We start from the raw sequence: 12,129 nt of genomic DNA, 5'->3' as shown, positions 1-12,129 counted from the left end.
GAGGAAGAGTGTGTTGATAAGACTACTGTCAGTTGTACACGCCACAAACCCGGCGTTTATAGAAGAGGTGTAAGGAAAAGTGTATTATCAAGAAAAAGCTGTGAAAAGACCAACTGATGAGACCAAAACAGAACTTAATGGTTTCTATGCAAGAAGTGTTGTATTGGCAGAAAACTAACATAGCATAACCTTAGCACAACCAGATACTCATGGAGACAGAAAGGGCTCCCATGGCCCCTGTGATCCAGCAGACTGTTTTGTAACTGTCCAGGGTCATCACCACTGAGCACTTTATTTCTGGGGGTGAGAGCGGTGGAGCGAGAGGCATGCAGACAAACAGCTCTTCATCTGGTAATTAGAGACAAAATAACAATATCTTTGTGCGGGAGCTATTCAGGGAAGTGAGAGAGAGAGAAAGAGAAAGAGAGAGAGGACAAAGCAGGCCAACAGAGATCTCTGTGTGTACCCTCTTTCTCATTTAACCAGATTGGGGCACTGCCTGTGTTTAGACCCAGCATAAGCCCTCAGTTGCCATGTAGCCTCACTCGTCCTTTTTGAATGACTGATTCCCCTGTTTGGTATTTTCTTTGATTTGATCCACTGACCTATTTCTCCAAAATGGCAAACTCTTTAGTGGAAACCAAAGTCAAAGAAAGAAGGAATTCTCTGCAGATCCTTGTTTTGTATTATTGTTAGTTTTTCTTGTAGATCTAGTGGATGACTCAACATTTATCATAAATATTTGATCCTCCTGGAAACATTTAATTGATTCTTGTTGAAAAAACTTTACTTGGCGAGTGCGAGTAAGGCTATCCTCGTTGGATGTCACTGAGTTTACACACCTCTCAGAATCCCACTCCTGTGTACCAAACACTTCTAAACCCTTTAGGTTTCTTAGCTGCCAATGCAGCTCACCTTTCTATGTTGATTTCTGTAGGATTGAGATCTGGAGACTGACCAGGATGTTCCTTGATCTCAGGGTATCCTCTTCTCAAGCCACTCCTTCGTTGCCTTGGCAGGATGCTTTCTGTAATTGGGGTATTGGATGAGCTGGGTGATGACAATCCAGCTGTTGTCCTCTGGAAGAAAGAAGAAGGTTCTAATCACTAATTTTACAATACATCACCCCATCCATTAGTCCCTTATTGTACTAAAGTCAGTCTGTATCCTTAGGAGAATAGTGGCCCCCAAACCATGTTTGTTTGTTGAAACTGTCAAGAGTTTTAACCAAGTAGAAAGTCATGCAAATGTCATAATTGAAAGCATTTCAAAGGTCTGAGCAGCAACACTGAAATCTCTGTATAGACAGAAGGAACCTGACAATCTGTGATAGAGGATAAGGGTGAAGAAAGTTGTACAGTCACTGAACAAGAAGCCAAAAGCCAAGAAGAGACTTCAGATGAAAAAGATTTTGTATCTAATATGGAATCCAGCAGAAAAAGCGTGGTTTGGGGTGACAACTCTGGTGCCAGCATTGACGGCTTTCACTTGGTACTTTGAAGAAGAATTTGTGTATAGAGCAGAGGAATGGTTCAAGACAGGAACGTTGGGGAACTCCTTGGAGGTTGGGCATAGCAGAGGAGAAGAAGTAGAAGAAACCAACTCATGTGCCTAGAAAGTGAAGCTGTAAGTAGATCATTTGTGACCACAACAAAAACAGCCTTGAAGCCCCTCTTACCCATTTGCTCTGTTTTTGCCGTTTTGGTCACAGTTGCAATGTTTCACATGGTACCGATGTTCAGACAAAGATCATCTGATTAAAAACCTAAATGCATTTCATTTATTAAAGGAAGAAAGTTGTCCAAGCAAACCTGGCCTTGTGTGGAAAAGTAATACCAGCCCTGGTTAAACCATGTATTAACTGTGACTAACCAACGTTTCTGGTTTAATTTCACCGGAGAAGAATAAATTCTGCTCTCTGTAAGAAAACCCTGCAGGATAATGCCTGGCCATGAGTTCACAAACAAAAGGTTTTAGGGTGGCCAAATTAAACTCCTGACTTGAATCCATGTGATTACTCTGGCATGTCCTGAAACGGTACATGTTCCAAAAGGTACGGAAACAATATCGCAATGAAGACTGTTGACGATAAGAACCAGTTATTATATTTAGTGGGCAATTTCTTTTTCCATAGGATCACATAGGTATAAAAAAAAAAGTGACTTTTGCATTTACTCGTGTTATCTTTATTAAAATTTATCTGATAGCCTGAAAAATTATAATTCAGCAATGAACCAAAAGCAGAAGCAATCTGTAATGCAAGAAATTCTTTTTCACAATACCGTACTCCTTTCACAAATTATAAAATGGCCATTTTTATCACTATAGAGAAGTTACTCTGTTATAGTTAACTGTTGGTTTGTTTTGCTGTGTTGAAATCTTTATGTAATGCTGCTGCTATGAGGTTAGTGTAAAGTAGATTTAGGACTGGTCAGACGTAGCGCTGCTGAACACACCTCAGTTTGGGTGAGACATCTTTACCAAAATCTCACCCATTATGCATTTAGTTCATCTCCTGGGATTTTCGGATTAGCCAGGGTGTTAAACATAACATCCGAAGGTCGAGGAGACTTGAAAACATGCTTCCTTGACGCTACACATACTTAACACCGGATGCTCCTTAAGCTGTTTAAAAGCTTCCCGCTCATTTGGAAAATTACCCTGAACTTTACTCGCCATCGAGGAGTAAAGTTCATATGCCTTAAAAGACCTGAACCACTAACGACCTCAGGCCACAAGCAGCTTCATCAGGACAAACAACACATTTGCAATTTGTCAAAATATAAGGATTTCATGACAAAAGTGTGTGTCATATGTTTTTTTAATGTATTATATCACACTCAGAGAGAAATAGCAACAAAAGGTGCTACATATATGTATAGAGTGTCTGTTTTCTGGCAAAAACCTAACTTCTGTGACCTTTTTGTCAGATTTCTTGCAAAGCGAGTGAATATAAATAAAGCACAGTGCTTCATTCCAGAGTGAATTTTTTTATTATTATCTACACATCTTTTTTTTTTTTTATCTACCTCAAGCAAACTCAGACAATGCATTCACCAAAAAATGTTCAAGTCAATGTAAAATAGATGGGTAATTTGTTTGGATGGTTATTTTGGTCACAGGACTTGTTGCATCTTCTCATGGGTTTTGCTCGATGATGTCCATGTTGCAGAAGCAGAAGCTGAACCAATACAGGCACAGCCTCCTTTGGGGCGGCAGCAGATTGAGACAGGAAGAGGTCCAACACCGCCACCGCATGGCCTTATGGCGAAACTGCTTCCATTTTACTGTCCATTCATGAACTTCCATTGTGGAGTGTAAAGTCAGTTGAAACTGTCACCTCTTCTTGGCAGTGTAGAGGTGAAGTTTGATGGGTTGAGTCGGTGGAAGTGGGGTGAACCATTTCGGCAGTAAAGGCAGTGTCCAGGTCCTTTTGACTCTAGCTGCCGTTTGGTCTCATTCTTCTGTCCTGGATGTTTTTCCCCAAATTCATGGTCATGGTGGCAACGGCGTAAGTGGATAAAATCATGATGGTGCTCCCCACGAACTGAGACGAGGCTCCCCGCTTTGGCACGAACCTCCAGTGAGTGGACGCTTGTGGCCTCTGGGCGTCCGTCACCTCCACCGTCTGAGAGACCGGCTCCATGGCTGCTGCTCCGACAGGCGGCCGCTGAAAACAACAACTCCAAGATGGATCCAAATGTCTTTGCTTCTCCCTTTTTTGTCAGGATGACGGACAGTGTTCTTCTTGCTGCAGCTCGGTGCACCTGCTTCTCTTCCCCCCCCCACAAAAACGCGCTTCTTTATCTAGTCGGCCTTGTTTGCACACGTCAAATCCTCAGACTCAGCTTGACGCCGGCGTGCGTCAGTGGCAGCTGTGGGAGGTCGACAGGATAAACTAGGTCTCCTGTCCCCGGTGCAAACTGTTCAGACAGGACTCATTAATAGAACAAACCAAAGTCATTGAGTCTCCTTAATTGTGCTTGGGGATCGATGTCGGCTCAGGCAGATCATTTAACCTGTGAGGAGCAGGATTAAGTCTCTAGTTCCAGTCAGACGTTTACATGCACTCTTATCACGGGCATGATGATAATTTGAGGCTTTTATCTATTTGTTTGGACTCTTTTTTTCCCCCTCAAGGTACAATAAGTTAACATACAATGATTTTGAAGATCTGTGTGCACAACTCCTTTGCTCATATTTAGTTAAACGCTCCTTTTAAAGTCATTGAGAAACACCCAAGATTTGAAGCCATTTGCTCCTGGTATAATTCTACCCGAATATTTGTCCACTCTCAAAACTGGTTGATTTGGTAGTCGATTAATTTTTTTAAAGGATTGAGGTACTCCAGAAGCTTCCCCACACCTCCAACCCCGAAAATACCTGCACCCCAAACCCGTACATGAGTGGTGGTGTGACGTACTGAGTGAAGCATGGGGAAGGGAGGACTGCAGGGGGTAAAATGCTCTCCTCCCTGTGGGGTAGCTATGTAACTCAGTCTACCTCACCAAGGGGAGGAGGTCTTGGCACATCCACCCTGGGGCCAATAGCACCTGTGTCATCAAGTTCCATGAACCCAGAGACAATCACCAAGCCCCAAAAATTGAACAGAACTGGGACCAACACCTCAAACACCTGAAAGCCCAACCCTAACCTCAACACCAAGCATTTGCCTAGGACAGACAAATGCAAAGATTTGGTCAAAGATGACCCTTCATTGTGTCAAACAAAAGGTCAACAATGAATCAAACCTTACAAATAGTGTGCTCCAAATATATACAAGCCTAAAAACTTTGTAAACATTTAAAACTATTTCATTTGATGTCAGAAGATCTGGGGCTGTTCCTAACGTAAATCCTTTCAAGACAACATGTTTTATCTTGACAGTCATCTCTTTTATATCCAAGTTAGTATCCTATTATCTGACCTCATTTTCCCTTCTAACATCAGCAGCCAGAAAACGAGACACAGAGTCACGATCCAACCTATTTTGTGACAATAAGGATGGGGAAAAAGAGGCACAAACAAGAAACGGATCTCACCGCTCGAGCATGTGTTGGTGCACCTTTGGGAAGATGTACGACTTGACAGACGCCCAGACAGATTCATTTCGGCGTGGCGGCGGCGTTAGACGGATGGCTGAGGAGAATCCCGTCAAACAGCTCTGTTTGTTCCATAACTCTGCTGCAGCGATGACACCTGCAGAGGGGAAGCAGATCAATAGGCGAGACAAATCATGCTGCTCCTTTCACTTTGTCAGCAGCGCTTCTGTCCTCAGGTGTGCCTGAAGCATCAAATCGCACCATAATTTATCCTCCATTTTATTCCAGTCATACACAGAATACTATATTAACAAAAGCTGCTTGTGTACTCGCTACTCAAGTCAGTCTCCTTTATACAAATAACACTATTTATAGAGTAACAAGTTTATATAAGATCAGGTAGTGTAAGGTACATGTGTCCAAATATGTCTCGCCGAAGCTTTTTGTGACTCAAACTGCATCAGTCTGTCCAGTTTGTCGCGATTCCACAATCACAAAAATTCACGCAAAAACAATCCCCAGCATTTCTTCCGAGCTACTAAATAGCTGTGAGTTGATTGCAAATTTTCTGCAAAAACGGTCAAAACATTTCATTTGAGCAATGCCAACTCCCACCTGCAGGTGGCAGTATTTCTTACTTTTTAGACACCCCTGCTTCAGACTTATTTAATGTTGAGTAATAATCCGTGATTGATGCGGCGAGTGACGTCATACATCTGCGCATATGTCGCATTCACGACAGTCATAATCTTAATATGACCCAGAATGAAAACCACTTTAGCCCTTCTGATCTACGGCAGCTTGCAGAAACAGCAAGCTGCTTTAAAAAGTACTGAACACAGACAACCTGTTGATCCTTATCCTGTAACCAGCGTACCTCACAACAAAAATGTATCAAAAATGTACTAATACAGCATTTTCCAACGCTGTCAACACACTAGGTGAAATAACTGGATTTTTCTGCAGGGGAAGCAAAACACAGCGGCGGCTGCGTCATGTTGTGGGGATGTTTTTCCTCAGCAGAGCCATGGACTCTGGTCAGAGTTGATGAGAAGACGGAGGAATACCAATAAAATAAATTGAGGCTTGTGGTGCCAATGGAAAAATGGAAAGAAAAAAAGAATCAAATATCTTTGCGAGCAAGAATATACGATCGCATCTGTGACTTTTCGCGTCAGGCTGAGCAGAAAGCAGCAGATTTGCGTTTTCTGCTTTTTGGATCCAGCCAGGTTCTGTTTTGGAACCGTTTGCGTCACCGCAATTAGATTACCTGGGCACTCTGACAGGTACGTCTTTATCTCCACATGTCTAAAGGGGGAAAAGCTAATGTTAGCACAGTCTGCCTTAAAGCTGCACCCAATTACAAGTTGACCTAAGATTTGGAAGCTGCACAGACTTAAACAAAAAAAAAAAAAAAAAACGTCTTAGATATTTACTCAGTCCTGTTCTCATTGGTGTTGTTAAACTTTTTAAATTTTGCTTTAGTTCAGAGTATTGATCAATATTAAAACAGAGTGATGACATCACGAGAGGGAAGAACACAATGTGGAAATATTGACGACATTAACCAGGAAGACGTGTCACAATAAATTGTTCCAGTAATTTAAATAATATTGTTGTTTTGAGACCATTTTCAAGTAAAGCAATGACATGAGAATGTAAGTTCGCCCTCTCAAACGCCAATAAATATTCATTTTGAAGACATCTTAAATATCCAAAATAAACATTTAAATGAAGCTAAAACAACAGAAACCATAAACAAAATGGTTTATGATGACTAAGTAAAAAAAAAAAAAATTGACCACAAAAAAATATTAATCATTAGAAGAGAAACTATTGGGCTCATTTCAATTTATTGTGCAATTCATTGATTAACTGCCTATTGTGACAGGCTTAGCAGGAAGCTAAAGCTCAGGTGCAAATTATTCTTCCAGATGGACAATAACCCTAAACTTACAGCCAAAATGGCTTAAGATCAACATATTAAAAAAAAGACCTGAACAGGTGTGTGTGTGTGTGTGTGTGTGTGCAGGTGGGTGTGTGTGTGTGTGTGAATAAACCTGGCTCAGTTACACACCTGTTCTGTCTGGAGGAATGAGCCAAAATTCCAGAAAATTCCAGTGAAAACAAAACTCAAACTGTTAAACCAAAGTCACACAGTTTCAAAAGGCAATTCTCCCAAATACTGAGAAAAAAAGATATGTGTCAACATCTGAAATGAAGAGATTATAAACAGATCTAAAAAAAAAAAAAGAACCTGACCTGACCTATGACGTCACTCAACTCTGTTTGTTTGAGGCATTGCCTTGAAATTAAGCCACAGCTGTGCCTCAGATTAACTTAATTAACCCAATTCGCAAATCTTTTAAAGGCACCGCAGCCCTGGTGTATTTAAAGTTTCTCATTTGAAAGAAGTAATAAAAATGTCTCACTCAGTAGCATTACTTTTGCTTTTATTGGGAAAAGTATAAACTTTTTCTCAGTCATTTTCGAACACGCACAATAGCTAAAATGACTGATTCTTGTTTTGCAAAACATTGCTTTCTTGTGTACGTGTTTAAACGCATGCATGTATATGTATTATTGTTATCATTTTTTTAGAGACCACTATCATAGCGGGTATTTTCACTTGTCTGAATATTAAAAACTACACGTCGGTCCACTTTTAATCGATGCTCTTAGCAAACACTCCCGTACCTTCCATTCAGCGCATGTCTTTCCTTTAATTGGTCCGTGTGAGTTTCGTCTGATCCTCTCGCAGAGTAAATTTGTCATGGACAGCGCGCGCGCGCGCCGGTGTAAGCTTAGTGACGTCCCGCTGGGAAACGCCGCCAGCAGGTGAGGCGACCGGCGGCTCGCAAGGAAACACTGCAGCCAACGGGATTACGCGCGATACCTGCTGCTCCTGTCTGCTACTCTGAGAGGTGACGTCAGTCCGTGGGTGCGTGGAACTCAAAGCAAGGTTTGGGAAGACACGAATGTGGGCTTTAAACGTAAAGGAGCATTACAAGAAGAAGCTAATGCCTTGTTGCCTTTTCATAGTGAAGAGTTAAACGGAGAAATTACATCTCGTTTTCCATTTTAACCGACCGGAAACGGACAAAGGCGGAGTTAGCTCAATACCTAACGTCCTGGCTTTAAAGCTGTAGTACGTAAGTTTAATTAAAAAAATTAATTTGTTGACGCTGTCACTATGTTCTGACAGTATAGCATAATCTGAAGAAAAAAAATCGAGCTCCTCTGCTTTCTCCCAGTGTGAACTAAAAACAACCAATCAGAGCCAGGAGGCGGGTCTTCCCGCTGTTAATCACTCTCTGTGTGGCCAGGCTAGTTGGCCACCAATGACTGTATTTGAACAATTTTCATATAATAGTAAGTCATACTAGGACTTGGTGTTTTTGTTAAGTCAGATTCAATTTCTAAACAGTTCCAGTTATTTCTGGACCAAAACCTTCCGGGGTCACAACAAGTGACCCCACGCATATAACAAGAGAATAGTTTCACCAAAAGGAAATGATCTAGGCCTGTGGTGTGAAAACGTTTTGCACAAAACTGGCAAATTTAAACTACTGACAGGTCACAAAATGTAATAAATTAAAAATGCAACAATTAGTTTCTTCTTTTTTTTGTCTCTTTATGTTTTACTTGCTCTACAATAAACAAAATTTTGATAAAATATGTACATCAATACAGATCCAAAACGTAAAAAGGGGCTTTGGATTCTTGCCTTATTGAAAGGAAAGGTAGACAATTTCCAATTTTCTTGGGCCATAGATTGTTTTCTGCTTTGTTGGCCAAATTTTTACCATTCTTGGCGTGCGGCTAGGGGCCGAACAAAATCATGTCAAGGGCCACAAATGGTCCACAGGCCACACATTGGAGACCCCTAATCCAGGTAGAATGAACAAATAAATCTGACAAAGCTTTATAAGGTCATTGAGAACGACTCAGGATAAAACATATACAAGCATCAAGAGACAGATAGGAGAATTTCTACAAGGTGAAAAGATAAAGTTTTGTCATGTCAAAGTGTTACAGGCAGATAAATGGGCACCTAAAGATGTCTGAGAATTAAACCAACAGGGGTTTCAGCAGGCACATCATTTTAAACATACAGGTTTTCCCTGCTTTCCATTGAACTCCACAGCATGAATGTCATGTTAAATATTTATAGTTATACATGGTCCATGTACCATTCAATCCATTGTTTCCTAAATGAGAATAATAAAAAAAACGTTATTTATTGTCAACAATATATCAATGTTTTTTTGCATTATTGACTTTATCTTCACTATCCTCAAACATTTAATCACTTTCCTAAAGTAATGGCATAAGTCATTTTTTACTTTTTACCTTTATCTGATTTAGGGAAAAAAAAAAAAAGATTATATATACAGTACAGACCAAAAGTTTGGACACACCTTCTAATTCAATGGGTTTTCTTTATTTTCATGACTATTTATAAGGCAAGAAATCCCACTTATTAACCTGACAGGGCAGGTTGACCTATGAAGTGAAAACCATTTCAGGTGACGACCTCTTGAAGCTCATCAAGAAAATGCAGAGTGTGTGCAAAGCAGTAATCACAGCAAAAGGTTGCTACTTTGAAGAAACTAGAATATAAGGGGTATTTTCAGTTGTTTTACACTTTTTTGTTTAGTGCATATTTCCACATGTGTTATTCGTAGTTTTGATGCCTTCAGTGTGAATCTACAATGTCAATAGTCATGAAAATAAAGGAAACTCATTGAATTAAAAGGTGTGTCCAAACTTTTGGTCTGTAGTGTATATATATATATATATATATATATATATATATATATATATATATATATATATATATATATATAGTATATTCATTATATATATATATATATATATATATATATATATATATATATATATATATAATGAATATACTATATATATACACTATGTGTATATATACATAGAATATGTATATATTTATAAAGATTACCACCCCTTTCTTGCAAAAAGATGATCTAGGTAAATATATAAATAAATAAAAATAAATTTGTGGCAAAAGAAAAATCACAGAGGTAATTATTTTTGTAGGGTGGATATTTGTAAAGACCACGTTTGATTTGGATTTAAAAAAAAATAAGTTTTATAAAACTTATATCTTTGATGTGAAGATAAAGCTAAAAACATACAAAACACCGATGCATTACATTTTTTATCTCACGTGAAAATGAATACAAGACTTTTTATTATTATTATTATTATTATTATTATTATTATTATTATTATTATTATTATTATTATTATTATTATTTTCTGTTTTTATTATAGTTTTTTTTTAAAAGACAATTTAAGTAATATGGCGTAATTTGCTTCTGTGCTGCACTACCTGATCTTACCACCAGAGGTCAGAATGAGTTTTATCTTAAGATGGAGTACAATGCGGAAAACATGGAGTGGGACGTTCCTGGTGTGTACTTAAGTAAGAGCCGCAGGAAAAAACAGAGCAAACAAGACTAATGAGGTATAAACTAAACCCAACCCCACACACACACACACACACACACACACACATTGGTTCAGTGTGTTCTTACTGCAAAACGTCAGACAAGCTGTTCGCTCCTGCACTGACTCATCGACTTAGTGGAAGTCTTTAGGCATAGATGTCTGTGTGCAACTACTGAGGAAGAACATCTAGTCAATGTAGCGGATCTTCAGAGATTAAAAGCCTCTACATAAAGTATCGATATGTATTTATGACGGGAATTATAGCTCAGAACGTCAAATGAAGGAATAAATAAATATTAGATGGGTTAATAAAAAAATATAAAGGCCATTTAAAGTAATTTTTCTCCAAAGATTTAACAGTGTCACATCTAAATAAATACACCACAAAGAAAAACACATTTGCCCTCTTACAGAATTTTGTGCTTTTGCTATTTTGACACACTTTTTATCTATTTATTTATTGTTAATCCTTTATTTCTACAGGAAACTCTCTGGAGACGCTTTGTCTCATTTAAAGAGACCTGCTCAAACAACAAATAACATAAAATAAATAAACTGACTTGAGCAGCAAGAAACCGTTAGATTTGTTTAAAAAAAATGCTTGGGCCAGAAAACAAGTTTTGTTCTTTGGTTTCAATGTATAGCATTTAATTATGCTGTAAAATAATTGTAAAAAATAAAGGTACCTACTTCACGGATTCCGCCTATCACGGGTTCTTCTCGGAACGCAACCCCCGCGAAAAACGAGGGTTCACTGTATTCATGTTATTATTACTAAGAATAATAACAATTATTGTTAGAAACAAGTTCAAAATGTTTTTTCCATTATCCATATCTAATGTGCACAAAATCTTTTTGTACTGTGGGAGGAAGCCGGAGTACCCGGAGAGAACCCAGTCATGCACATGGAGAAGATACAATCCTGCCATACTAAAGATCAGGAGGAGCGTGACAGATGGGACAGGCCGCGAATCAACATAAGGGGCAACACGGCTTTTTAGTGTAACGTCTCCTTTGACTTTCGCTCATTGCAGCGAGGCGTCTTCTTTCTTCATTGCAAACGTCGCAACCTGGTAAAATTGGTTGTCTTGGGACCTTGGGATATGGTTGACGTTTGCTAGCGTCCCCTCGAACTGATCTCTTTTCCTTCGACCGGTCTTTTAATGTTGATTCCGGAGAAGTTTGGGTTTTCTGCTCAACCGTCTCCTTTCCAGAGCAAACGTTCGCAGGCGGAGACTTTTGCTCTGAAGAGCAAACAGCTGAGTTTTTGGACTCAACTGTTTGCTCTTCAGAGAGACTGGAAGAATCTCTGTCTTCTACTGAGGTCTCCTCTGAAACCTCACTGCAAACGTCTGATGCGTTTTCTCTGGCCAGAGAACGCAGGGAATCCTTCTCCGGTTTCCCAGATGGAGGACTGAAAAGACATTCCTCAAACATGTCGTACTCGGAGACGGTGCGCTCATCCTGATGGTTCACGTTTTTCTCCCAGCAACCTTCTCCAGCCGGAGAAGGTTTGTAAAGATGAGCGTCAAACTCATCATACTCCGTGCTCTCGTCCTTGTAGTCAGAGGTTTCAAATTTGACACCTGGCAGCAGT

The 12,129-nt window shown here is 39.5% G+C and overlaps 1 long non-coding RNA gene across 1 annotated transcript in view; it reads right to left on the bottom strand.

The window, feature by feature from the left end:
• Positions 1–964: 964 nt before the first annotated feature.
• Positions 965–12,129, bottom strand: part of LOC111611625 — a 30,569-nt gene continuing 19,404 nt past the window's right edge. Inside the window, exons 3-4 of the long non-coding RNA XR_002754129.1 lie at positions 5,043–5,199; positions 965–1,079 (exon numbers count right to left, since the gene is read on the bottom strand). This is a non-coding gene — a long non-coding RNA (uncharacterized LOC111611625). The remainder of the gene's footprint in view (positions 1,080–5,042; positions 5,200–12,129) is intronic.

This window comes from Xiphophorus maculatus, chromosome 16, assembly GCF_002775205.1.
Source record: "Xiphophorus maculatus strain JP 163 A chromosome 16, X_maculatus-5.0-male, whole genome shotgun sequence".
Taxonomy (NCBI): domain Eukaryota; kingdom Metazoa; phylum Chordata; class Actinopteri; order Cyprinodontiformes; family Poeciliidae; genus Xiphophorus; species Xiphophorus maculatus.
Note: the sequence above shows the minus strand (reverse complement) of the source record. Positions and strands in the feature narration are given on the sequence as shown.